Genomic DNA, 24,873 nt, shown 5'->3' on the forward strand with positions numbered 1-24,873 from the left:
CGATGCGGATCTACGGCTGTGGACGGGGCGTCAGAAGCTGCTCCGGTGCTTGGGTTAAGGGTGGTGTCAACGATGCGGATCTACGGCCATGGATGGGTTGTCAGAAGATGCTCCGGTAGGTTGGATGAGGGTGTGAGGAAGTGGATCTGAGGCCGTGGACTTGTGAGTTGGCAAAGCAGCCCCGGTAGGGTTGAGAATGATATAGGCGAAGCTACTCCGGTAGGGTTGAGGAAGGTTTCGGCGAAGCGGCTCCGGTAGGGTTGAGTAAGTTGTCGGCGAAGAGGATCAGAGGCCGTCGACGGGGGCATCGGTGGGGCGGCTCCGGGGGGTGTGGACGAAGCGTCTCCGATGGGGAGTACGAATGAGCCGCTGCAGATGTGCAGCAGTTGACAAGAGTACCGACGAAGTAGATCCGGCGCCGTGGACAAGGCCGACACTGAATGGGCTGTGGTAAAGTGGTGGATGAGCAGTCTACATGTTTCTACAGGAGGTGGGAGGGGTAGATGCGACCGCAGAAGAAGATCCGGCGAGGTGGACGCCGCTGGCAGTGAATGGGCTATGGTACGCCGGTGGATGAGCAGTCTAGGGTTTCGAGAGGGGAGGGGAGAAAGGGCGATGAAGTACGTACGGCATGATGTAAGATGCTCTGGTGAGGTGGAGTTAGTCGTTTTTGCGGGAGGGGGAGAGGAAATGGGGGTGCCATGTAGTGGGGGAACTGGAAGTTACCAAAGCAGCCTCGACCTATCATGTAGATGAGGGCGGTATTGTAACAGTTGGTATCTATGCACCAAGGACAAAAGGGGGATTTCGCATGCTAAAGACTAGGGTGCTGGAAATTTTAGAAGGAGGCGGGAGATTTTGCCGCCCGCGAGATCGTTCGTATCCAGTTTCAACTAATTTTGGACCGTTCTAGCGGGAAGGTCATGCTAGACTATGTAGACGGGGCACGCGTCAGCAGTTAATAACTGGTGTGAAGTCCACCCCAGAAAAAAGAAAATAACTCGGGATGATGCGCCGATAACTTGGACGTTCAAACGGGAGCGACCAATCGTACGGGTGTAGTGGCACGTTCACAAAAAAAGGGATCAAACGCTTAACCTATGTATTTCTCGTGTAAATAGATAATTTAGTGCCATTGATTATTTACTTTAAACATAATGCATTGACGTGTTAGTGTACAGGCGCACAAAAAGAAATGGATATTGTAGTCAGCTACTTAAAAGTGTTACCTCATATGATTACATAGCCTCCATTTCATAAATTGCGTACCCGTTGAATTCATATATGAATATTACATATATTACTTCAAAATAGAAACTTAAATCATCCACGACTAATGAATTTGAATGCAAGAGTAACAATGGTGCATGTTCATGATAGCTACATTGGTTGTTTGAAGAAACATCACTGTAACTTTGGCATGCACAACTAAAAGGGCTTATTTAAATAGAAAAAAATGTGATATGTGAGTGTCCAATCTTTATAGCGTTCAATCGATACTGCACATCCACGATCGCTAGATAGTGATACGTGAATGAATTGTGCAATCTCTCTCACACGCATACATATCTCATTTCCATGTGGGCATCGGAATCACACACGCGCACTTCGTGTATTTCTCTCCCTCCGTCAGGGTTAAATTCGTCTTTCTACCCCATCCTACAAGTCTATCACATAGAAACACACACGCTCTCTATGTCTAACACACCCACCCCTTTAATTCCGCCCACCCATAGCCACTAATGTCTCTCACACATATGATATCTACCTTGTCCCTTAATATAGCTAGATATGTGTCACACAAACTTCTTCTCCCTACTAGCAAGATGCCCATGCGTTGCATGGAACATCAAGATGCATTTGTATGAGAAGTTTATCTTGTGGGATAAAAGGATGAACGAGGGAATGCCTTATTTGCAAATGCGGAGAGGGGTGTGGGTATCTTTTTGCAAAATTGCCATAGTTTCCTTCCTGTCCGTCGGATATAAATTGGATGGCCTATATTGCAGGATGGCAGGAAAACCATCATCACCAACTCTGTTTTTTATAAGAGTAGAAATATGTGAGTGTCACTGCCCCCTCCCCCACACACCCACACTTCCCAACACCGAAGGAGTAGGGTGACACCCCGATCTTGATACTAATCTATCGACTGGCTTCTCCATCAAACATACATGCACACACTACCCGGCACCGAAGGAGCTAGTAGGGTGGCACATCGATCTTGATAATAATCTATCTACTCCTCTTTCAAACATACACACACTCGCTAGTTGTGCCTCTGTGCCTACCGCGCACACTCTCGATACGTCTTTCTCTCCCTTCCCCCACCAACAATGACAGCAGAAGGGTGACAACTCGATCTGATCATAATTTGTAAATTGGTTTCTCTCTCAAACATTGTGTCTCGGTGCCTCGCTCGATAGCCCCCTCGATATGTAGACTTCTCGCGCGCGCATAGCTGTAGTGGCGATGACGCTGAACCCAGTGTGCCTTGTTTTTACCGGCCTCATGTGATAGTTTTCACCCTGTTTTATGTTAATTAACAAGGAAACCTTTTCTTTGTTACTACTAGTGAATCTGAAATCATTCGGGGCAGACATAAAATATATCACTTCAACCCAATTATCGCAGCAACTATTTAAAAAGAAATAAGCTAGCTACCCGTGCATTGCACGGAACATCAAGATGCATTTGTATGAGTAGTTTATCTTGTGAGAGAAAAGGTTGAACGAGGGAAGGCCTTATTTGCGAACGTGGACAGACGTGTGGGTATATTTTTGCAAAATTGCCATAGTTTCTTTCCTATCCGTTAGATATAAATCCGACGGCCTATATTGCAGGATGGCACGCACACCATCATCACCAACTCTATTTTCTACTCCCTCCGTCCCAAAATACTTGTCATCAAAATGGATAAAAAGATATCTATCTAAAACTAAAATACGTCTAGATACATTTCCTTTTATCCATTTTGATGACAAGTATTTCTGGACGGAGGGAGTATTTGTCTTTTTAGAGATTTCAACAAGTGAGTATGACCGGACCTTACCAACATACTCAAAAAAGTAGTCCGTAATTTTGATGTTACCCTCTTTTCTTGGTGGTGCAGTGCCATCTGGATACCTCATAAATAAATAAAGTACTACATGATACTAATATATGATACATGGCGCAGGAGTACTAAGTATTATTAATACAGTTTTGCTAGAAATCATCTAGATGAGATATAATTTGGTCTCATTCATCTTTTATAGCCATTGGATGTGATGCTATATAAGATGCGTGTGTGCTGACGTGGGTTGTATTTGTTCTTATGCAACAAACTGACCACTGCATGTCATGTCTGATAGTCTCAAGTCATTAAAAGCATACAAGCCCCACATCTCTTCTTGGTTGATTCCTCTATTTATGTCAAAAAATAAGAAACAACATGAGAGTTAATGCACCACGCCTATGTGTTTACTATTTGGTTTTCGTAAGATGACTTAATACTCACCTAGACGGAGGGAGTATTCGATTTGACAACGGGCGGCGCAGTTCCCGATACGGCTTTAATGCAGATGAGGGAGGGAGTAGCGGTTCCAGATATGTTGAACGACCAATGCATCCTTCTTCAATTAATGCATGAGGGAAGTAATGGGAGGAGGTCCGGGAAAAGAGGCTGCACAATGTGAATGCAACGCAGTTTGCCCTCATTGCCCTCATATAAAGGAGCCCCTCCATTCCAATGCATCTACCACATCATACGCACCTAAGCATTTGCCTAAGCACCTACACTAAGCACAAAAGAGCTCACTCCAGACCCATGGCGGCGATGCTCGTGAGCGGCCAGCGGCTGCGCCAGATGGTCCACGACGCCGGCCTGCGGCATGGTGCCGAGGATCGTCTCCAGACGGTGTTGGAGACCGGCTGGTGGATGGCCGCCTTCGATGCCAACTATGACTCTCAGTTGGACCAGATGATCATTGCCACCAGCAACAAGTTCACCATCCTCAAGAAGCTCGCGGACGACATCGTCGTACTCCTCCAGCCCGCGCGCCTGGGCTCCTCATTTCCTGCCACCCTAATCGGCCTCCATGGCTGGAACCTCTTTCAAGCACTGGTGGCCCTGCGACTGCCCACCGACGCCACGAAGAATGTCCACCTGGAGGTCGCGCTCGCCGCGAGGTGCCTCGCCCTGCAAGAATTCGTCGACCTACACATCCACATGTACGAGGAAATTGTGTACATAGGTATCTACAAGGCTAGTGAGGACGCTACGACCTTGGCCTTCCTCAACCGGCTGGAAGCCTTGGATGCCTTTGCTGAGAAGAACCTCGACCTCGCCACAAAAGTCGCCGCTCCTTAGCCGCTGGTCGGTGGCCCGACGCACTAAGTTGAGGAGGAGGAGGTCGTATGTTCGTGGATCCATCTTTCTTCTTGCCTTCTGTAACCACCACTGCGATCGCATCATCGTGGCCTTAATTCTTATTGTGTTTTTGCATTCTCATTCCAGTCAATACCGACATGTGCGATCCCTTTGCTTAATTATATGCATCACTGTAACTAGTACTCCATGCGTCAATTTATAAGTTGTGCTTACCTTTTCCATCAACTTCATGCAACGCGCGGGCATCCTGCTAGAAACACTAGAATATGTCTATATAATCCATATGTGATAGTCCATTTGCAATCTCAAAAAACACAAATATTTAGGTACGGAGGGAGTAATATATTAGGAGTATATCAAAACAATAGTGATTTCTTTCAAGTTTGTGAAAAAAAACTACTATTCTACTACTTTGGATCCGTCGCAACGCACGAGCTCATTGCTGGTAAAAGGAAAAGGCATGTCGCATTCGCATCGCACCCCCACACGTCCGGGAATCGGGAGTACAACACGTCCCGTCCCGCACGACACATGGCTTACGGATGGCGTGTTGCCTAGCATTTTCACTTTCATGTGGGACCACCATTGAGCAAACCGACACCCCGCCCGCTGCCGATTTGGAAAAAGAAACGAGGGGAAGATCTAGCTGTAGCACGGAAGCCAAGAAATTTGGTGTCAGACGGGGCTTGTTGATAGAGTAGGAGCATTCCATACTAGTACTAATCCTACTAGTACCAAGTTTGTACTCCTAATACTATATTAGTAGTACTACCACTATACAACTAGTAGGTACGTGCACGGCACAACATTGTAGGAACAAAAAATGGGAAGATCTTGTTTTGGGTGATTTATCTTTTTTTTCAATCAACGTAGTATGAATAATATGATGTGGGGGGCACCCATGAGGCTTATGTGGCTTGGTTCCATGGCTAGGGAAGGTTAGAGAAAAATAAATAGATAATGTGTTCAGAGTGTACTCCACTAAATAGATATATATACTTTGGATCCATTGCAACGGACTGGCACATCTATATCTATACCCCCTATATAGTGTGTGAAAAACTTTGAAGGTTGGTCGTTGGATGAAGCCAATCCGATGGTACAAAGATGGCAAATCCGAGCACTACTGGCCGTTGGATATCAACCACCAGATTCTGCCACATGTATAATCTAGAAGACTCCATGGTTGAACTTAATTCATGACTAAGGGCCTCTTTGATTCATAGGATTGAAGAAACACAGGAATAGGAAAAAAGTAGGATTGGAATGGCATGTTCATTAGATCCCTATAGGATTTGAGTTTGTTTGATTGTGTCACATGAAAAACAAAGGATTCTTTCAAGAGGTTGGAGTGCATGTTAGAATTCCTGTGAAACGTAGTACAAATGAATCCTTAGGAAAATATTCTACATGATTCAATCCTACGAATCAAATGACCAACGTAGGAAAAATTCCTAAGGATTCTAATCCTTCAAAGATCCTATGAAAATCCTTTGAATCAAACAGACCCTAACTTTGCCACAACTAAGCTTAGGCAAAGTTATTAGTTCTTCAAAACGAGAGAAACAAGTTGGCAAGCCTAAGGGAATCTTGCCACATTTTTTGTGTGTATGTCATGTGGGGCCTTAGTGTGGCTTGCCTAAGGTGTGGCTTGAATCAAACACTCGCCTAAGTTAATCAAACTTGCCTAACCTTACATTCCACCAGATTTTGCCACATGTTAGAATCCAGAAAGCTCCACATGTAGAAGCATAATGCACAAATCACCAGAATCTCATGTGTGCAATGCACGTGTACCTTACTAGTACTAGTTGGTAGTAGTAAGAAACAAATTACAGTTTTGGCACGAGCTCGTACTACGGGAGCACCACAAGGCCTGCCGCAGGAGTTACATTTCCCTCTCGGGGCCCACGGGACCGGACTTCAGTGGCTTAGTGGTAGAAACAAGAAACGTGATGGTCGCCGTGGTTCAACTTCCATGGACAAGTTGTCATGTCTGCTGAGACATGTATATCAAAACTAGAGTGTTTATATTTCAAGCACGTGAACAAGTATTATTCTACTACTTTGGATCCATTGCAATGCACGGGCCAGCACATTGGTAGTAGTAGTGTCCATCTCTATATCTAGAGGCCTTCCCTCGTTCATCCTTTTCTCTCACAAGATAAACTACTCATATAAATGCATCTTGATGTTCCATGGAATGCACGAGGATGTTTCCTTGGGGGTCTCTCCAGCGCGGCGTGGCCGTAGTTGCAAGTTGACGCCCCTTGAGATGCCGACGTTGAGGGGCACTCGGATTTCCTCCGATGAGCAGGTAAGATGAGTTTGATCACGTAGTAAATGCATTCTAAAGACTACTTCCGTGTCCATTTCCTAATTCTCCCCCTGCCCACTGTTTCACAGGTTAGGCTCGGTGCGAGTGGAGATTGGCTTGCATATGTACGGGAGGGTACCAACATCAATTTGCACAACATTTACAATGGTGAAACCGTTCCCATAGAACCTTTGTCCAAAATTGGGATCAGCCATGCAACGGGCCACCGCACGAATTGGTACGATGGAACCACGGTGAGATTGAATAAGATAGCACGAACCTTGCACATGGTGGTCAAAGGCGGACCATGCTGTCTGCGGCCGATTTGTTGCCGTACGAGTAGGAAGACGCTGTGCTCCTTTCTAACCGCATCTTCGCGGTGACAAACCAGGGGACTTATTTTGTATCGGACACATCCTACGATATACTCCCTCTCTCCCAGTTTATTTCTTTTGAATCTTTTCGTTTTATAAGTTTCAAATTCAAATTTAGAGCTCCCCATCACATGTTGAGATTACAATGTCCATTAAATCGATGCGTTCATCTATAGTAAAGAAACAAATCTCGAGTTTGGCACGAGTTCGTGCTGCGGGAGCACCACAAGCCTTGGCGCAGGAGTTACATTTCCCTCTCAGGGCCGTCGGGACTAAGCTTCAGCGCCTTACTACACCTACCTTTGAGTCAATAACATGTGGACCCGATAGGTGACTGGTCCACATGTAATGCTCCCGTAGGCAGAGGGGCAGTGGGGCCAAGAGGGGTGAGCCGCAGGTCGGGGGACATGTGGTTTCATGGGTTCGAGCGGCATCATGGGAACCGCGGGTGGCTGTGGTAGAAAATTGATGCTCGCCACATTTTAGGTGGCCCACATGTCATGCACACAAAGGCAGAGGGGCGGTGCGGCCGAGAGGGGTGAGGCGCATGTCGGGGGGCGTGGTGCCGTGGGTTGGAGAGGCATCGTGGGAATCGCGAGATGAAACGTGATGGTTGCCGTAGTTGAACTTCCATGGACAAGCTATCATGTCTATGGACACATGCACTGCATACCCATCACTGGAAGGAGTAGCAGAGAAAGCTATATATGCGGATAAATAGTTCCTTATAGTCAGGCGGACCCACGCTACTACTCTGTTCCAAAGACATGCACACCATCGAAATAGTCCATCTATATCAATATACACCAAGAGGGAATAATTTTTTTACAAGAGAGGAAATAGTTCATCCATCCATAATGCCCTCCTGCTGGTGCAGCTTTTTATTCTTCTTCTTCTTCTTCTTCTTCTTCTTCTTGTTCTCATTCTCTATGGGAGACGGCTTTGCAACAAGCTCTTTGGACCTTGCAGCTATCTCGAAACTCACATGGGCATCGAGGGCAGCATATTTTATGCGCTCGTACGTCAAGGGATAATTCTCCCATCCAGACGACCTTAATGCCATCGTCTCGTCACCCGTCTGAAGATTTGTACCGAGCACAAAATTTGCTACATCGAATAGGGATGGTGTCTGTTTATCACAAACTTCTACAGGAATTTTGATTCTGGTTTGTAGGTCAGCGATGCTATTCAAATCAAAGTTGTATGGCTCCAGCTTCTGTTTGTCCCCTTCGATGGCTGCCCCACAGATGTATACGTCCTCCCGAGACAAGAAATCATGAAGCTCACCTGGTATGGAGGGCGAGTGTATGATGTGGTACACCAAAACATCATCTTCGAAGCACAGCTGAAGGACGGCCGTGCGCTGGATCTTCCCGGGGGCACTCTCCGTGTACTCTGCACCGAGACCGATGACCCTCGTCTCTACCTTCTCGAGGGAGTTGGATACATTGTTGATCCACTACCGAGCAACCCTTGGGTGGACGGTGACGGTGGCAACAATGCGCATCGAGCCTTCGACGAGGACATGTTGGACGCTAAAAACCTGCATCTCGATCTCTATCGCCATTTGGAACCGCTGGAACGGAGGGCTATGGTTTGGAGAATTAGGATTAGATGGCTAGTCTAACTGAAGTAGTAGTTGATTATTTAAAGAGGTTAAAACAATGTGAATTCGGTGGGGTTTGGATGCAAATGAAGACGAAGGGGAGGTGAAGAAGCCGAGGAGAATCGGTTCCCGATGGAGAAGTAAATGGGAGAAGTGGCATGCAGGCAGTTGATTAGACAGCTAGGTAGACTAAACGAAAAGGCTATGCGGGTAGACTGATGAGTCGTACCTGTTCGTGTACGTGCCCATCCCTCCTGATAGGTGGGACCTATGCAAACAGATAAAGAATGTGTCGCAGTTTTTCATTTGAGCGCGGGAGTGGGAGACACAACATTCTGTGGTTAAGGAATACTCCCTCCGTTTAGGTGAGTATAAGTCACCTTATGAAAATCAGGTTTTCCCAAAACCTTTAGGCGTGGAGCATTAACTTCCTGCTCGATCCCCTCCCAGCCTCGTTAGCCAGCGTTCTCTTCCTCTGCTGCCGCGTTCTACCTTTCCATTTTTCCTCTGCTCAAGTGTGGAACGATCTAGATGCCGTCCTTGATGCACCAGAACGACCACTGCATGCATCGCGATAGAGCATTGATTGGGCCTGCACGAGAATTTGGTTCTGCTCGCAATATGGATGATACCTGAACGATGAAGTGAACAGGCATGCTAGCACGAGAGACCTATTTACTCTATACAATACTGGAGTACTCATGTACCTACTAGTAGTAGTAGTACAACTGTGGTACACTTGATGGTCAAAATACTATTCATCCGGTCCTCACAGTGAAGTGACAACACCCTGCGCCTGACACTAGTCCAGGCGGCGTGTTCGGGTTACCACAGTCAGCCTCACCCTGTGCATAGTGCAGTCTTTCACAGCCACTGTACAACACATTGGCGCCTCGCCTCCTCTCCCTCTCCGCTCCCATAGCACCACTCCATCTCCATCTCCTTCTCCATCTCCATTTCACTGTGCCCCCGTGTACCGTCACCTCACTCGCCTCCCCCAGTACCACTATTCCCTCGCTAGCCGCTCCAGCACCGACATCCTTCTCCCCCGTAAATCAAGCCCCCTTCCAAACTCCACCATGGCCGAACACGAACCGCGCAGCATCCATATGAGCCGAGATTGGAGCAATCTCCCCAGTGACATCCTCGACCTCTGTTGTTCGTGTATGGATATGTTGAGCGCCCTGCGGCTGGCTGCATGCTCGAGGGACATGCACACGGCCATCGTCGAAGCGAGGCCTAAGCTTTTCAAGACACCCTGCTTGCTGCTATCTGGTCCTGCGAGATTGGATCACCATGATACGGAGGCGTGCATGATGCCCCTCGACTTCAATCCGATCTCCATTAGCCTAAACTTCTTTGCAGGTATGTAGTGGGTCGCCGTACATCATTTCCCTTGACATCGATCCGGTCACCATCACACAAAACTTCTTGGTAGGTATGTACTGGGTCGGCATGAACTCCCACTGGATGGCTGCCTTCAGAGAAGACGGTAAAAAGTTGGTGCTCGTGAACTTCCAGACCTCCCATGAGATTATCCTTCCTCCATTGGATTATACAGAGTATTACCATCGCGGTCCAAGTCATCTAGATTACTATGTCAGTTGGACGGACCTTGTTTTGGAGAAGATTTTAATGTGACAAGTGCCCACACGATATGCAAATTACGCAGACTTCAAGCTAATTGCCTTGTTCGACCGCGGACTCGCCTATCTTTACGCCGGTGCCTTCTTTAGCTGGAGACAACTCGGCTCACAGTGGATCATCATCAAAGCTGATACACACTTCTGTGGTGCTATTGAACACAATGGCATCATCTACGCGATCGACAAAGCAAATGGCACCATGTATTGCTGGGACGGCGCGTGTAAGTTGTTTCCTCTCATCTTAATGATGACGCCATGACACTGTTTGAACTTTTGTTGTGACACCCCAAAAATTTTGGCCTTGTTTTGTTAAATTAAAATTTTTGCCAGGAATTAAAACTTTGAATTTCTGAGCTCCATTTTGATTTTTAAATCATTTCCTTCCCAGTTATGATGAGTTTTTCCCAAAGAGAAAACTTTTCAAATATGTCATTGGACTTATTTAATCTGTCAAGAGAAACTTTCCCTTATTTAATATAACTAATTAAATAATTAAGTTGCTTGATCTTTACTTTCTTGAAAATGGTTTTTCAAGGTTAAATGGCCATATTTGAACTACAACCATTTGATAAATTCACCTAAAATTCCCACAAAAATTTGGAGATGTCATGTGATGTTTTTAAATCATTTTTATACAAAAATATCTCTTATTCATGAAATATTTTGAGCTCTACACTCAATTTGTCTTCTCTGGTCCAGAGTGCAATTTGCACTACAACCCATTTAAATAATTCTTTCTAGCCTCCACCAAAATTATGGGATATTGGTAGTAGCATATGATTCAAGTTTATGCAAAAACCTGGTGTTGTTCTTTGAAAAATTTGAGTGAATCAACCTCATCTTCATTCTGGTCCAACATGATGGTTTGTACAGCAACCATATTCTTCCTTGCTCTCTAGCTCTTGATTCTTTTTCCTACTTGTAGACAGCCCTACCAAACCCCTAAATCCAGGAACATGCACCCATTGGATTAATTTTGGTTCCTAAAATAATGTCATTTATTTCCTGTCCAGAATTGAAGTTTTGTAAAACTTGCACTAACAAGTTTCTGCTTTTGGCCAACTAACCTCACCACTCTCTCTTGCATCTAAGGAGACTCTGATCTGGAGTTTTTGACCACTCCAAGAAGAGCCTAGGTGCCTGTGGCATTTTGTCAAACACCTGGAGAGCATGACCAGTTTTGACATGAGTTTTGGCATTGCACTATGAACTTGCACCTCTGATCAAACAAGCATGTCCACTAGACTCCCCGTTACTCCTAACCTGGGTCTGTTAATTGCCAGCCTCGACCACGACCTCTAGCATGCTCTGGCATTGCGTCGAGCACGTCCCATGCACGCCCGGAGTGCGAGCAGAGCGCGCGTATTGCACGACCCGCGCCCGAGCCGACACGCTGGCCCCCACGGCTTTGGCCCGCTCTGCAGAGCCATGCCACGCGCTCCCCTTCTCACCGCTATGCGTCAAGCCGCACCCGCCACGCCCGGCAAGCCAAGCGCTAGCCGCCGCCGCCCGACAGCCTCTGCCCATGTCGGCGCCGCCGAACCTTCCTCCGCTCGCCACCTGGCCCCTGGAACAGCGCGTGCTCATCCGCGAGTGTGTCCACTAGCGCTCGTCGCCGCCACGTCGCCCTAGCTACAGAGAGGCGGTTCGCCGGAGAGCTTATCCACGACCGCCGCGGAACCGCCTTGCCACACCTATAAATGAAGCCCCGAGCTCCTCTCCGCACGTAGGCAGTCCCAAGCCACCTCCCGAGGACCCCCATTGGCAGCCAATCGACCCGGGGAGGTCTCCTTCCTCATCTCCGGCAACTGCAGCCGCCGCCATGGCCCCGGCCAATTCGGCACCACCAGGGCCTCCTACTCTCCGTTCTCTCCACCAAGAGCTTCCTTATCTTCCCGTGAACCATTCCCACTACTCGATGCTGATCAGGAATCACCGTAGCCCCAATCACACTCTGCTCCCGAAGCTCTCCATCCACCGCGAAGCTCGCCGCCGGCAGCTCCGTCCACCCCTGTCTACCCAGCAACCACCGGGAGGACCGCACTGGAGAGGCGGATCCATCCCCGCCCTCGGGGCCCCGCGAAGAGCTGCCAGTCGCCGGCGACGATCGCCTGAGCTCCGCCTCCGCTCGGGACAGGGGAAGGAGGGGGAAAGAGAGACTAGTCAAACCTGACCAGTGGGCCCTCTGGACCCACTGTCAGCGACCGCGGGCCTGTCCACGTGGGATTAAGTGAAGGCGTATTTCCCCCGGTACGTCTCTCCCGCTTCGAAAGCGTATTCCTCTCTGAAACGTTTTTCTTTTTCTGTCTTATTTAAAAACAGATTTTGACCACAACTTTGACTGCCTATAACTTTTTAAATATAACTCCAAATGAATTGATTCTTTTTCCTACATCTCTCAAATATTGTCTAGTTTATTTTAAGATTTATTTGAAAATTTTCCAAACAACTTTTTTGTACTGTTTTTGAAATGTGTGTTAATTCAAATATATTTTAAAATAGGATTTTGGAGAGAGAGAAGAAACTTTCAAAAGTTTTGGAGAGCACCTCACCCCTCCACAACTTAAAGGCAAGCATTCTGAACCCTGGAATAATGTTTTTGGTGTGTTATTTGACACGTTTATAACACCACCTTACTTCGGAGGACTTGTTATTTCATGTGACATGATCATTTGCATGGAAGCATACTAGTGATTTCCTTGCTGTTGGAAATGAATATAATTGTGATGGTAATCATCCTCATGTGCCTTGCATGCATGCCGGAAAGGAATCCGGGAAAGCCTCGGCCTTGGGTAGGAGTGAGCTTGTCGCCGGTCCCCGTCGGGACGGTTATGTCCGGTATGGCATGGTAAGGTATATTGAGTGGTGATTTTCTTGATTGAAATATATTTGGTTACATGTCATGCAGGAAACTTATGAACCTCCTGAGTCGACTGTAGACCGAGTCTTGTTTCCAGTAACCCCCATACTTGCTATGTACTACCACTTGTCCCTGCCGCAGGTAGGGTAGGGTTTAGTAAGTCGTCAACCCCTTTCAAGCACACACCGTACAGAGAGGCCATGGTGGAAGATATCGGTTGTAGCCGGTAGGCATGCCACCTGGTCCAGGGGCATGGGTGTTTCCGGTTGAGACCGAGAGGGGAGGCCACCCCTTAGAGCGCGCGATATAAATTTGATCCCATGCTACGCGAGGTTGTAGCCTCCCCACTTAGAGTTTTGCTTAACAAGTGTCGTGGGTGATTCCAGACACCGATGAGTTAAGCTGGTGTGTGCAAGTTAGGCGTGTTTTCAACTAAAAGGCCGTAGACGGAATTAGTCCCGATGGACTAAAGGAATCCGTTACTCGTGGGTAAAGAGTACACCCTCTGCAGAGATCAAACCTATTCGAGTAGCCGTGTCCATGGTTAAGGATTACAGTCTGGGATGGGTCAAGTGTTGGTCTTAGTGTCGGTCTTCGGAGGAGATATTGTTAAACCAAACTTGGATACCGACTGGTGACTTGTGAGAACCATGATTATTATTTTGTGATGGACTAACCCTTTGCATTAATTATATTATTGAGTATCCCTGGGACGGTTCTACCTCCTGGATATTCATTGTGATCATTTCTTTTAAAAAAAGCCCTTTATGTGGTGTCGCTTAGACGCCCGACTGTGGCATTTCTTTTAAAAGCCCTTTATGTGGTGTCGCTCAGACGCCCGACTGCGGCATTTCTTTTAAAAGCCCTTTATGTGGTGTCGCTCAGACACCCGACTGCGGCATTTCTTTTAAAAGCCCTTTATGTGGTGTTGCTCAGACGCCCGACTGCCGCATTTCTTTTAAAAGCCCTTTATGTGGTGTCGCTTAGACGCCCGACTGTGGCATTTCTTTAAAAGCCCTTTATGTGGTGTCGCTCAGACGCCCGACTGCGGCATTTCTTTTAAAAGCCCTTTATGTGGTGTCGCTCAGACGCCCGACTGCGGCATTTTATTTCCCACTCCATTATTGCTTATTCATGTTGCATATAAATAACCTGCTTGCATGCATAAAAGATATTTTATTAGTGACTGACGATGTGATCATAGAATATTTCAGTGCATGATTATCAATTATATTATCCCAGTGTTCATAATGTTTGCGAGTACATTCAAAGTACTCACTGGCTTGTCCCTGGCTATTGTCTTGGCCATATTGCTTTCTTGGAGAAGAGCATGGCGATGACAGCCCCGGAAACTAAGCAACGGTGATAGCAGCCTCGCGAAGATAGGAGTTAACCTGGTCAGCTGTTCCCGTGGGAAATGGAGTCCCATAGACACTGATGTCTCACAAACCGCTTCCGCCAACGACCACCAGAAACCCAATTGTTTGTACTCACAGGCCAGAATGGTCTTGTACTACATATGTTGTATTTTGCTTGGAATTTCTGTATCAAGTGGAGCCTCATCAGCTAACAGTAATCCTAGGGCTGATGAGCACGACGGTCTTTTCTGGAAATTTATGTTTGGAAAACCCGGTCGCGACATTTGTGATGATTGGCATATCTCTGTTTGAGCAAAATTTGAGTAGAACTATGGCAATGTATTGGAGACGCCGTAAATCAGCTATATTTGGAATGAGTTAATTCATGTGATTGCGACCATGTCATTACAGCCAATTTGTACCCTGAATAATCAAACGGTTAGGAATATATGGATATTATCCTTATTTTACAGTAATCTATATACTACTACTAAATATGAGTGTGCATCAATGGCCATGTTAGTTTCCTCATTTTCATGATGTAGAAACATGCACCACACTGTTGGTTTCATCTAACCATACATTAGGGAAGTAAATGTTCATATGGAGAACTCTATATTTGGAAGTAGTGAAATCCTGCAATGCTTACCATGTGTACATACCTATATTTGCCCTTCAGCAATCAATGGCTAGAATAATATCCTCACAAATTTTTTGCCCACAGAACACGAGTATATAACAATGCATGGTTTGTTAGTTACCTTGAAGAATTTATTTGTGAGGACAGAACATGATTACATAACATGCATGACATGGTAGTTTCCTGTGAAGAATCGATTGCGAGATAACATGAGTATAACCATGCATGGCACTTCTATATTTTTGAACCCAGTATACATTTCCCTCTATTTTCCTCCCAGTTCCAACAGGGACATATCAATGTTGTTTCTTGCATTATCCTACTCATACTCTGAACAATGATGATCTTACATTAACAATGCTTGTCCTTTTTGATATGATGTAGTGTCCCTATAGTTACTGCCCTTTGTAATCACACCACCTTTGCCAAAAACAGGGAAGCACAACTGGTTCCTCGCTCGATCAGACGACGGCAAAAGACTGATGATCATTCGGACACATGAGCCGGAAAAGTTATATTGCAAAAACACCACTGTATACAAGCACCGTGTAATACGTGAGTATCCGGACAGTGGCTGTTACATCTATGAGCAGGATACCAGCTTGTTGGGGCCTTTAGGATTTTTTAGTTGGAGGCGAGTAAATAGCCTTGGTTCACACTCTCTGTTTCTCGGACTCAATTATCCGATTAACCAGGAGATCACCGTTGGCAAGGACCTTGATGGCAGAGAGACTCTGTTTGCTATGGAAAACTGTGTCTACACGGTGAGCCCTAGCAGTTCGGGAGCAAACTCCCCTAATTGTCAACGATACAACCTGCAGCCAAAACAAGGTGAGAATGACAAAGGCATCCAGATTAACTTTGATCCTTGGATGTCTCAATTATGACAAGCAGTGATGTGGTTCGAGCCTTCAGGTTGATAGGTAATTGGGCTGTTGCATCGAAAGGGTGGAGTACTGGTGTCTCCGGATCACTGGTCACTGAAGCGGGGCTGCAAATTATGATGGTGTTGGATCATCTCTTCGAATGACTTTGTTATCTTTGCTGCTAGTTCTGGATGGGTAGTTCTTTCTTTTGTTATGCATATTCCTTGTCATTTGGTCATCCTCGTCTATGTCACTCTTACTATGTAATAGTTGCTTCTGTTTAGAATGTCATTCTCGTCCGGATCACGAGAGTCTGAGCGCTGTAGATGGGTGCGTTTTTGTGGTGTAGCAAGACTTCTTATGAACTATCATGTCTTGTTGTTTATGTCAGTAGTAGTCACTAGTCAGTGTTTGAATGTTGTATATATCTTTGTTTCGAACTATTTATTGTCTCGAACTACTGGTGGGCTAAATGAGGGCATCACCATTCTCTAGTGTTTAGAGTATATCTCCTTTTTTCAAGTTATATAATTTGAGCTCAGTGTCTTTTCGATGATGTACACTTGTTTGGGCCAGTGAGGTGTCGTTGAATATGGGCCGAGTAGTAATGCAATGCCAAACAGGTCAATTATGACTCTCAGGACGGGCTCTCAAAAGATCCTGAAAAAAAGGCCGGGCTCTCCAAAAACGAATGAATAAGGACTCTTAGGCCGACATGTGGGCGCCACCGGTGTTTTCGTGCACTTGCGTGCCGAGAGCATATTGGCGCGTGCTCGAAATTCATGCTACATTTTCATCCGCAGTCTCCCGCCCCTCCCCCACCTCTGGAATCTCGATTCCTACTCCAGTTCCCCCAAATCCCCCTCTTGTACTCCCTATACTCAAGCGCACTATCATGTCGCCGGTCAACGCGGATCTCCGAGCCATAGATCCTGAGGTCCGTCCCGCCTTCGGTCGCTGCGTGCCGTCGCTCAACAATGGCATGGCGGCGCTTGACGACCAGTTTGCCGGCAAAGTGCTGATGGTAACCGTCAACGGCGACCGGCCTCCCGTCTCACCGGATGACCTTGTCAAAGCTCTGGCATTGCGCACGGCATCCAAATAAGTCACTTTCTCGTCGAAGTCTGTCCACCACCGGCTGATTTCTTCGTCAAGTTCCGGACAACTTTCGACTACAGTCGTGTGTTCGAATGTTCCGGGCGTTTGTTCTGCGATGGCGCACTGGTGAGCTTTGATCGGTGGCACCCAGGATGGGGCTCGGTGCCCTCTGAGCTTGAGTTTTTAGCAAATCTTACTTTCCACGGCATGCCTCGACGTGCTTGGAACAGTGAGTCCATGAACGAGCTTATCAACGACCTTGGAGGTGAGCTCGTAAGTATGTTTGTTCCTCCAGATAGCTGGGCTCTGACGGTTATGGCATGGATGAAGAAGCCATCCACCATACCGAACGTGATTGGTGTTGAGATACCGCTGCAGGAACCGGGGTTGTACTATTCGTCGCCACCAAGGCCGCCGCGGACCACGTTAAGGATGTACCTGTATCGAGTGTTCGTGCATGTCGAAGAAGTGGTCAATCCATCAATCGAAGTCCTGCCGCCGCCGCTGGTGCCAGGGTCCGTCAACGACGTCCATTACAGGAGTCAACGTCAGACTTTCCTCGTGTTGCTCGGAACGATGGATGGCACATGGCCTACTCCATCGCGCGGTGGAGGCCACTCCTTCTTTGGGAGAAGAGGCAGGGCTGGCTGCCTGGATGTGCTCTAATTTGAGGTAACAACTGAATCTTGTCAGATACTTGTTAAATCCGAGCTATGGGTGTGAAGCATTGATATGCCAGTACATTTGATTGTGACATGTTCTAATTTTGTACCTGAACTTTTTTTAGAAAGGGTTGTACGTCAACTTAATGTGCTGGGAGAACTTATTGTGTTGTCTGTCTATTTTCTTTGCACAACATTCAAGATATTTCCCCGTCATTGATAAAGACGATGAACCGTTATGTACGACTTCATTGGTTTCAACATAGCCCTTCCCGTAGCGATCCACTGCTTCCATCCTGATTGTGCCGCCTGCGTGAAATTTTTGTATGCAAGTTTAGTGTGCTATGATGTTCTATATGATTGTGTCAACTATATAAGTTTTTACTGAGCATCAACAATGCATATGGCTGAAAGATGTATTTACGAGCATCGGCTGATGGGTCTCTATCTCTCTCTCTCTCTCTCTCACACACACACACACGCACAAGTGGGACCCGTTGAATTATTTATTTGCTCGTGACAGCTTTTAATTAGGTTCCACTGTAATCTAACTTTTTTCTTAAGTTGTTAATTGAGCTCAGTGACTTCAAAAAGTTGTACAGAAGCCTTATTTGGGCCTTTCCTGCGTCGCCGAATGTGGGCTGAGTAACCATGTTAGGTTGTACTGTACTACACAGACCTTTTTCGCTATTTTTTCTTAAATAATACATTTTTTATTAATTTTCATAAATATTACGCTGGGTAATTTTTTTTCAAAAATAATACACAATCCGCCCGCTGCAGGCCGACTGGGCCTAGTCGGCCCACAGCAGGCCGATTGGATTCCAGTCGGCCTACAGCTGGCCGACTGGCCCCTGTCGGCCCACTGTGGGCCGACTGGAGCTAATTGGCTCGCTGTGGGCTATTGTTTTTGCAAAAGTGTTAATTATGTATTTAAAAAATATGTGTATTGTGACCTCCTCCGCTCGCTGTGGGCACTCTGTTGACTAAAAAATATATTTTAAAAAGTGTTAATCATGTATTTAAAAATTGTTAAATGTGTGCATAAAAATGTTCCTTATCTATACAATTTTTTAATGTGTGTATAAAAAATAGCTTTTTTCAACATCATCAATGCAACTGGGCCGACAGTTGTACACAATATCCGGGTCAACTTGCTATTCTCCGCCCCGCTGGGCTGCAAACTTTCCTAGGAGGTATGCATTAGGCTTAACAAGAAAATGGACTATAAGAAATAATAAATGGGATGTAATTATAATAACTGGACAGTTACTATGTAGCAAACACGTAATTAGTTTGAAAAATATATTATTTTTGGAATTTGAAAATTTTAATTTCATTACTTGTTGCGCGCGCAATATTTCATTGGATTTTAACGTAATACAACTTTATTTTGAAATTATATTTAACCTGACTAGAAATTTCGGATACAAATATTTCGGATCCCATCAAAATGTGGGAATTTTTTTGAATTCTGTTTTGAGCGGTTGTTTGAAATTATTAATCGTTGTCCTAGCTAGAAGTTGGGTTGTACTTTTAACAAACTATAAATGGGCTGTAGTAAATTGCATTAGAATTAAAAAATGGCCTGTACATTCTTACAAATCGCAAATGGGCTATATGTTCTCTACCAAATCTGAGCTGTGGGCCTACTAAGTTAATGCGTACCAAGGGCTTTGTCAACTTAGTGAATATAAACGATTCTAGCTGCAGTGGTCGTACGATGTACATCCAACGACCATAGTGCTTCTTCAACCTCTGGTCTTCTTGCTCCAGCTGCCCAAAGCAGCGCCGGTCGTGTCTCGTGCTCCTGCCTGCCGTGGCCGGCTGTGATGCCGCGGAGGCCTCACCGCCCCGTACTACTCCCACCACTGGCCAGGCCATCCCTCTACTCACCCACACCCCCTGTTATTCTACGGCGACGGCAGCCTCACACCGTAGCCGAACCAGTGAACCCTCGTACTCCTCTCCGCGTGGGCTTCCGCTGCTGCGTCTTCCCCGGCTCCGCGTCGTCCCCTTCCAAGGCATCGCCGTCATCCAGACCACCACCCTGGTGCTCTCGACGCGGCGTGGTCAACGTGGTCAACGACCAACTTCCATCGAAAGAGTACTGTACATGGAGAGGCTGACAGCTGGGTCCACGGCAGCCACAAGGAAGTGCCTCCTTATTACGCGCAAAATTATTATTCCTCCACCTGACAGCGGGGACCCACCGGACGGGCCACTGTATTTCGCAAAAAAAATGATTCGCCCCCTGACTGCTGGGACCCACGAGCTACATCTTCGCACGCAAGGAAGTGCGTCCGGAAAAAACAATTCGCTCCCCTGACTGCTGGGACCCACCAGGCCCCCGACTGCTGGGACCCACCAGCTACATCTTTGCATGCAAGGAAGTGCGTCCGGGAAAGAAAAATAGAAAACGATTCAACCCCTGACTGCTAGGACCCACCAGCTACATCTTCGGAGGCAAGGAAGTGCCTGACAGTCAGGACCCACCTGGTTGAAGCGTACGTAGCGTTGTCATTCTGGTCGAGAACGCGTACGTACATACTGGTCGATGTAGAGGCGTGCACGTGTCATAGTAGAGGCGCGCACATGTCGTAGTAGAGGCGCGCACGTAGCATGTACACGTACGTACAGCGGCTAGGGTGCAAGAAAGAAAATACGGCCACGTATGTGTACATACGGGCGGGATCTCGAACGGCTACTCACGCATATGTACGGCCAGGGCTCGTGTACATGGCTGGGTCGGAACGGAGAAACAACGTCGTCGTCGTGTTCATGGGGAGGCAACAGAATGTGTCGTGTTCATCGGGAGGGCTTGGACGGAACAGGCGATGGAAACGAGGCCTGGCGTGCCGCAGAACGGAGGAAACGGCCTTGTGTTCAACCGGCCACGTTCGAAACGGGATCCTGTTCATCGTGAGGGGTCTGGCGTACCGCAAAACAGAGGAAACAGACCTCCTACGGTCGAAACGGGGGTCCTGTTGATCGGGAGGGGTGTGGCGTACCGCAAAACGGAGGAAACGGACTTGTGATGGAGCGCTACGGTCAAAACGGGGGTCCTGTTCATCGGGAGGGGTGTGGCGTACCGCAAAACGGGACTCCACGGGATACTGTTTATCTCCACCGACGACCTCCTCTAGCCTCCACGGGCTTCTGTTCATCCAGCCTCCACCACGCGCTACTCCACCGGCTACTGTTCAACTACCCCTCCACCATCTACTGTTCATCCAGCCCTCCACACCACAGGGTCCTGTTCAACCACCCCTCCACGGGCACTCCTCCATCGTCTACTGTCATCCAGCCCTCCACACCATGGGGTCCTGTTCAACCACCCCTCCCCCGTCTACTGTTCATCCAGCCCTCCACACCACGGGGTCCTGTTCATCCACCCCTCCACGGGCACCCCTCCACCGTCTACTGTTCATCCAGCCCTCTACCACACCACTGAGTCCTCTTCATCCAGAGGCAATGCCACCGCTCACTATTCATCCAAACCCCCCTGCAACGCTCACTGTTCATCCCATCGATCGACTTCAGTTAGCAGCAGTAGCGAAGGAATCGCTTGATTGGGTTCAGTTAACAGCCATCGATCGATCGCTCGGGTTCGGTAATGTGTAGCCTCCAGTGCAATCACTCGGGTTCAGTTAGAGCCCAACGCCTCACTCGGGTTCAGTTAGAGCCAACGCCTCGCACACGCGCGCGTACGTGTACGAGAGAAACGCGCATCGCTCGGCCCCCGACCTCCCACCGTAACCGGGAACTCCCCGAAATTTTCCTCCCCCTCGCTTCTACCACGGTATTTTCCGTCATGGACGGCCCAAAGAATGTCATGCAGCTGCGTCTCCACCCCGCCCAGGACGAAAAGCCCATTTTCTATCATGATTTTTTGTCATAGAAGTAGGAGCCCACCACATCTATGATGATACCGGGTTTTGTCACAATTATCATCATAGAAGTGTCATATGTATGACAGAAAAAAATTCGTTCGGCCCAAAATGTCACGGACGTGTCTTTTTTTTGTAGTGGTGGTTGTGGTCGCTGCGGTGCTCGAGGAGGAGGAGGACGGGGCGGTGCCCTAGTGGTGCCTCCGTCGGCGGCTCCACCCCCGATGGAAGGCCATGTCGTGGACCAACCTCGAGAGTTCATCATCAGGCTGTATAAGCCCGTGCGTAGCCGCCTTCCTCTTCCATCCTTCTTTGCATGAGAGATGGAGCTCGAGCAGCCGCGCGCCTTGAGGCTGCACATGAGGAGCTGTGGGGATGGGAGCACGAGGGTTGACGTCGACTTCCCTGCCCGTCATGTCATGTACCTCTGTCGTGGCTGGAAGACCTTTGCCCGTGCCCATAGCTTTTCGGAGGGGGACATTCTCCACTTCAAATTAATGGAGAGTGGTCTAATCTCTGTCAAGATCTTTGGGCGCTCAGGAGGCTGCTTAGGGTGCTGCGCGGAGAGCTTGACCGACGACGAAAGCTCATCCTCGAGTGAAAGTGACGAGGAGGACAGTCACGGCGATGACAATGGCGGCAGGCAGAGGGGCAACGACTCTGACTCCGGCTGATCGTCGCCCGCACCATCTTCATTAGGCGGCAGCACCATCTTCTGCATCTGCATCTAATACGTCTCCAACGTAGCTATAATTTATCAAGTATTCATGCTATTATATTATCTGTTTTAGATGTTTATGGTCTTTACTAAACATTTTTATATTATTTTTGGGACTAACCTATTAACCGGAGGCCCAGCCCAAATTGATGTTTTCTTGCCTATTTCAGTGTTTCAAAGAAAAGGAATATCAAATGGAGTCCAAACGGAATGAAACCTTTGGGAGAGTTACTTTTGGAACGGAAGCAATCCAGGAGACTTGGAGTAGACGTCAGGGAAGCTCCGAGGAAGCCACGAGGCAGGGAGGCGTGCCCTACCCCCCTGGGCGCGCCCCCACCATCGTGGGCCCCTCGTGGCTCCCCTGACCGACTTCTTTCGCCTATATATATATATATCCATATACCCTAAAAACATCGGGGAATGGAATAGACCGGGAGTTTCGCCGCCATAAGCCTCCATAGCCACCGAAAACCAATCTAGACCCATTCCGGCACCCTGTCGGAGCGGGGAATCCCTCTCCGGTGGCCATCTTCATCATCCGGGCGCTCTCCATGATGAGGAGGGAGTAGTTCACCCTCAGGGCTGAGGGTATGTACCAGTAGCTATGTGTTTGGTCTCTCTCTCTCTCATGTTCTTGAGTTGGCACGATCTTGATGTATCGCAAGCTTTGCTATTATAGTTGGATCTAATGATGTTTCTCCCCCTCTACTCTCTTGTAATGGATTGAGCTTTCCCTTTGAAGTTATCTTATCAGATTGAGTCTTTAAGGATTTGAGAACACTTGATGTATGTCTTGTACATGCTTATCTGTGGTGACAATGGGATATCATGTGATCCACTTGATATATGTTTTGGTGATCAACTTGCGAGTTCCGTGAAGTTATGCATAGGGGTTGGCACACATTTTCGTCTTAACTCTCTGGTAGAAACTTTGGGTCACTCTTTGAAGTTGTTTGTGTTGGTTGAATAGACGAATCTGAGATTGTGTGATGCATATCGTATAATCATACCCATGGATACTTGAGGTGACATTGGAGTATCAGTGACATTAGGGTTTTGGTTGATTTGTGTCTTAAGGTGTTATTCTAGTACGAACTCTATGATAGATTGAACGGAATGAATAGCTTCGTGTTATTTTACTACGGACTCTTGAATAGATCGATCAGAAAGGATAACTTTGAGGTGGTTTCATACCCTACCATAATCTCTTCGTTTGTTCTCCGATATTCGCCACTTTGGAGTGACTCTTTGTTGCATGTTGAGGGATAGTTATATGATCCAATTATGTTATTATTGTCGAGAAAACTTGCACTAGTGAAAGTATGAACCCTAGGCCTTGTTTCAATGCATTGCAATACTGTTTTCGCTCACTTTTATCATTAGTTACTTTTCTGTTTTTATATTTTCAGATTACAAAAACCGATATCTATCATCCATCTTGCACTTGTATCACCATCTCTTCGCCGAACTAGTGCACCTATACAATTTACCATTGTATTGGGTGTGTTGGGGACACAAGGGACTCTTTGTTATTTGGTTGTAGGGTTGTTTGAGAGAGACTATCTTCATCCTACGCCTCCCACGGATTGATAAATCTTAGGTCATCCACTTGAGGGAAATTTGCTACTGTCCAACAAACGTCTGCACTTGGAGGCCCAACAACGTCTACAAGAAGATGGTTGTGTAGTAGACATCAAGCTCTTTTCTGGCGCTGTTGCCAGGGAGGTGAGTGCTTGAAGGTATATGTTTAGATCTTGCAATCGAATCTTTTAGTTTCTTGTTTTATCACTAGTTTAGTTTTTAAAAGAAAATTACAAAAAAATGGAAATGAGTTTGCCTCATATGCTTCATCTTTTTAATATTTTTCGTGAGAATGATGGAAAGGAAAACTATGCTCAAGTGCTAGAAGAAGAAGTCTATAAAATGTTTGGCACTAAATCTTTGAATGATGAGCATGATTGCAATGTTGTTAGTATGAACTCCTTGAATATCCATAGTACTAATGATGATTTCACTAGCCATAATCAAAATGTCTCTTATAAGCATGTTAACTTTTGTGGAGTGCATAGAGTTTGCAAGTATTTAGAAACCAAATGGTTGCAAGAGAGGCTAGATGTTTGTGTAGAAAATTTAAAATTTCTTCTCCATACTTGTGAACTTTGCAATGAACATGGTCATTTAAATCTCCAATGCAAATTGGTTCATGATCATATCGTGTCCAAAAATTGTGATGATTTGATTTCCCTTGCACATCATAATGAACTTAGTTTGCTTTTTGGTTATGAAGAAATGAAATGTATAACTAAGCATATTCCAGAATATAACCTTGAGAAATTCCTCGATATTGATATAGAAGAAATTTTTATTTGTTGTGGGGTGAATTGCATTGAAAATCCTTATATTTCCAGTTACATAAAGAAAAAAACAAATAGAGGCTCAAGAGAATACTAATGAAAGGGAAGAGGC

This window comes from Triticum urartu, chromosome 3 (genome assembly GCF_003073215.2).
Source record: "Triticum urartu cultivar G1812 chromosome 3, Tu2.1, whole genome shotgun sequence".
Taxonomy (NCBI): Eukaryota; Viridiplantae; Streptophyta; class Magnoliopsida; order Poales; family Poaceae; genus Triticum; species Triticum urartu.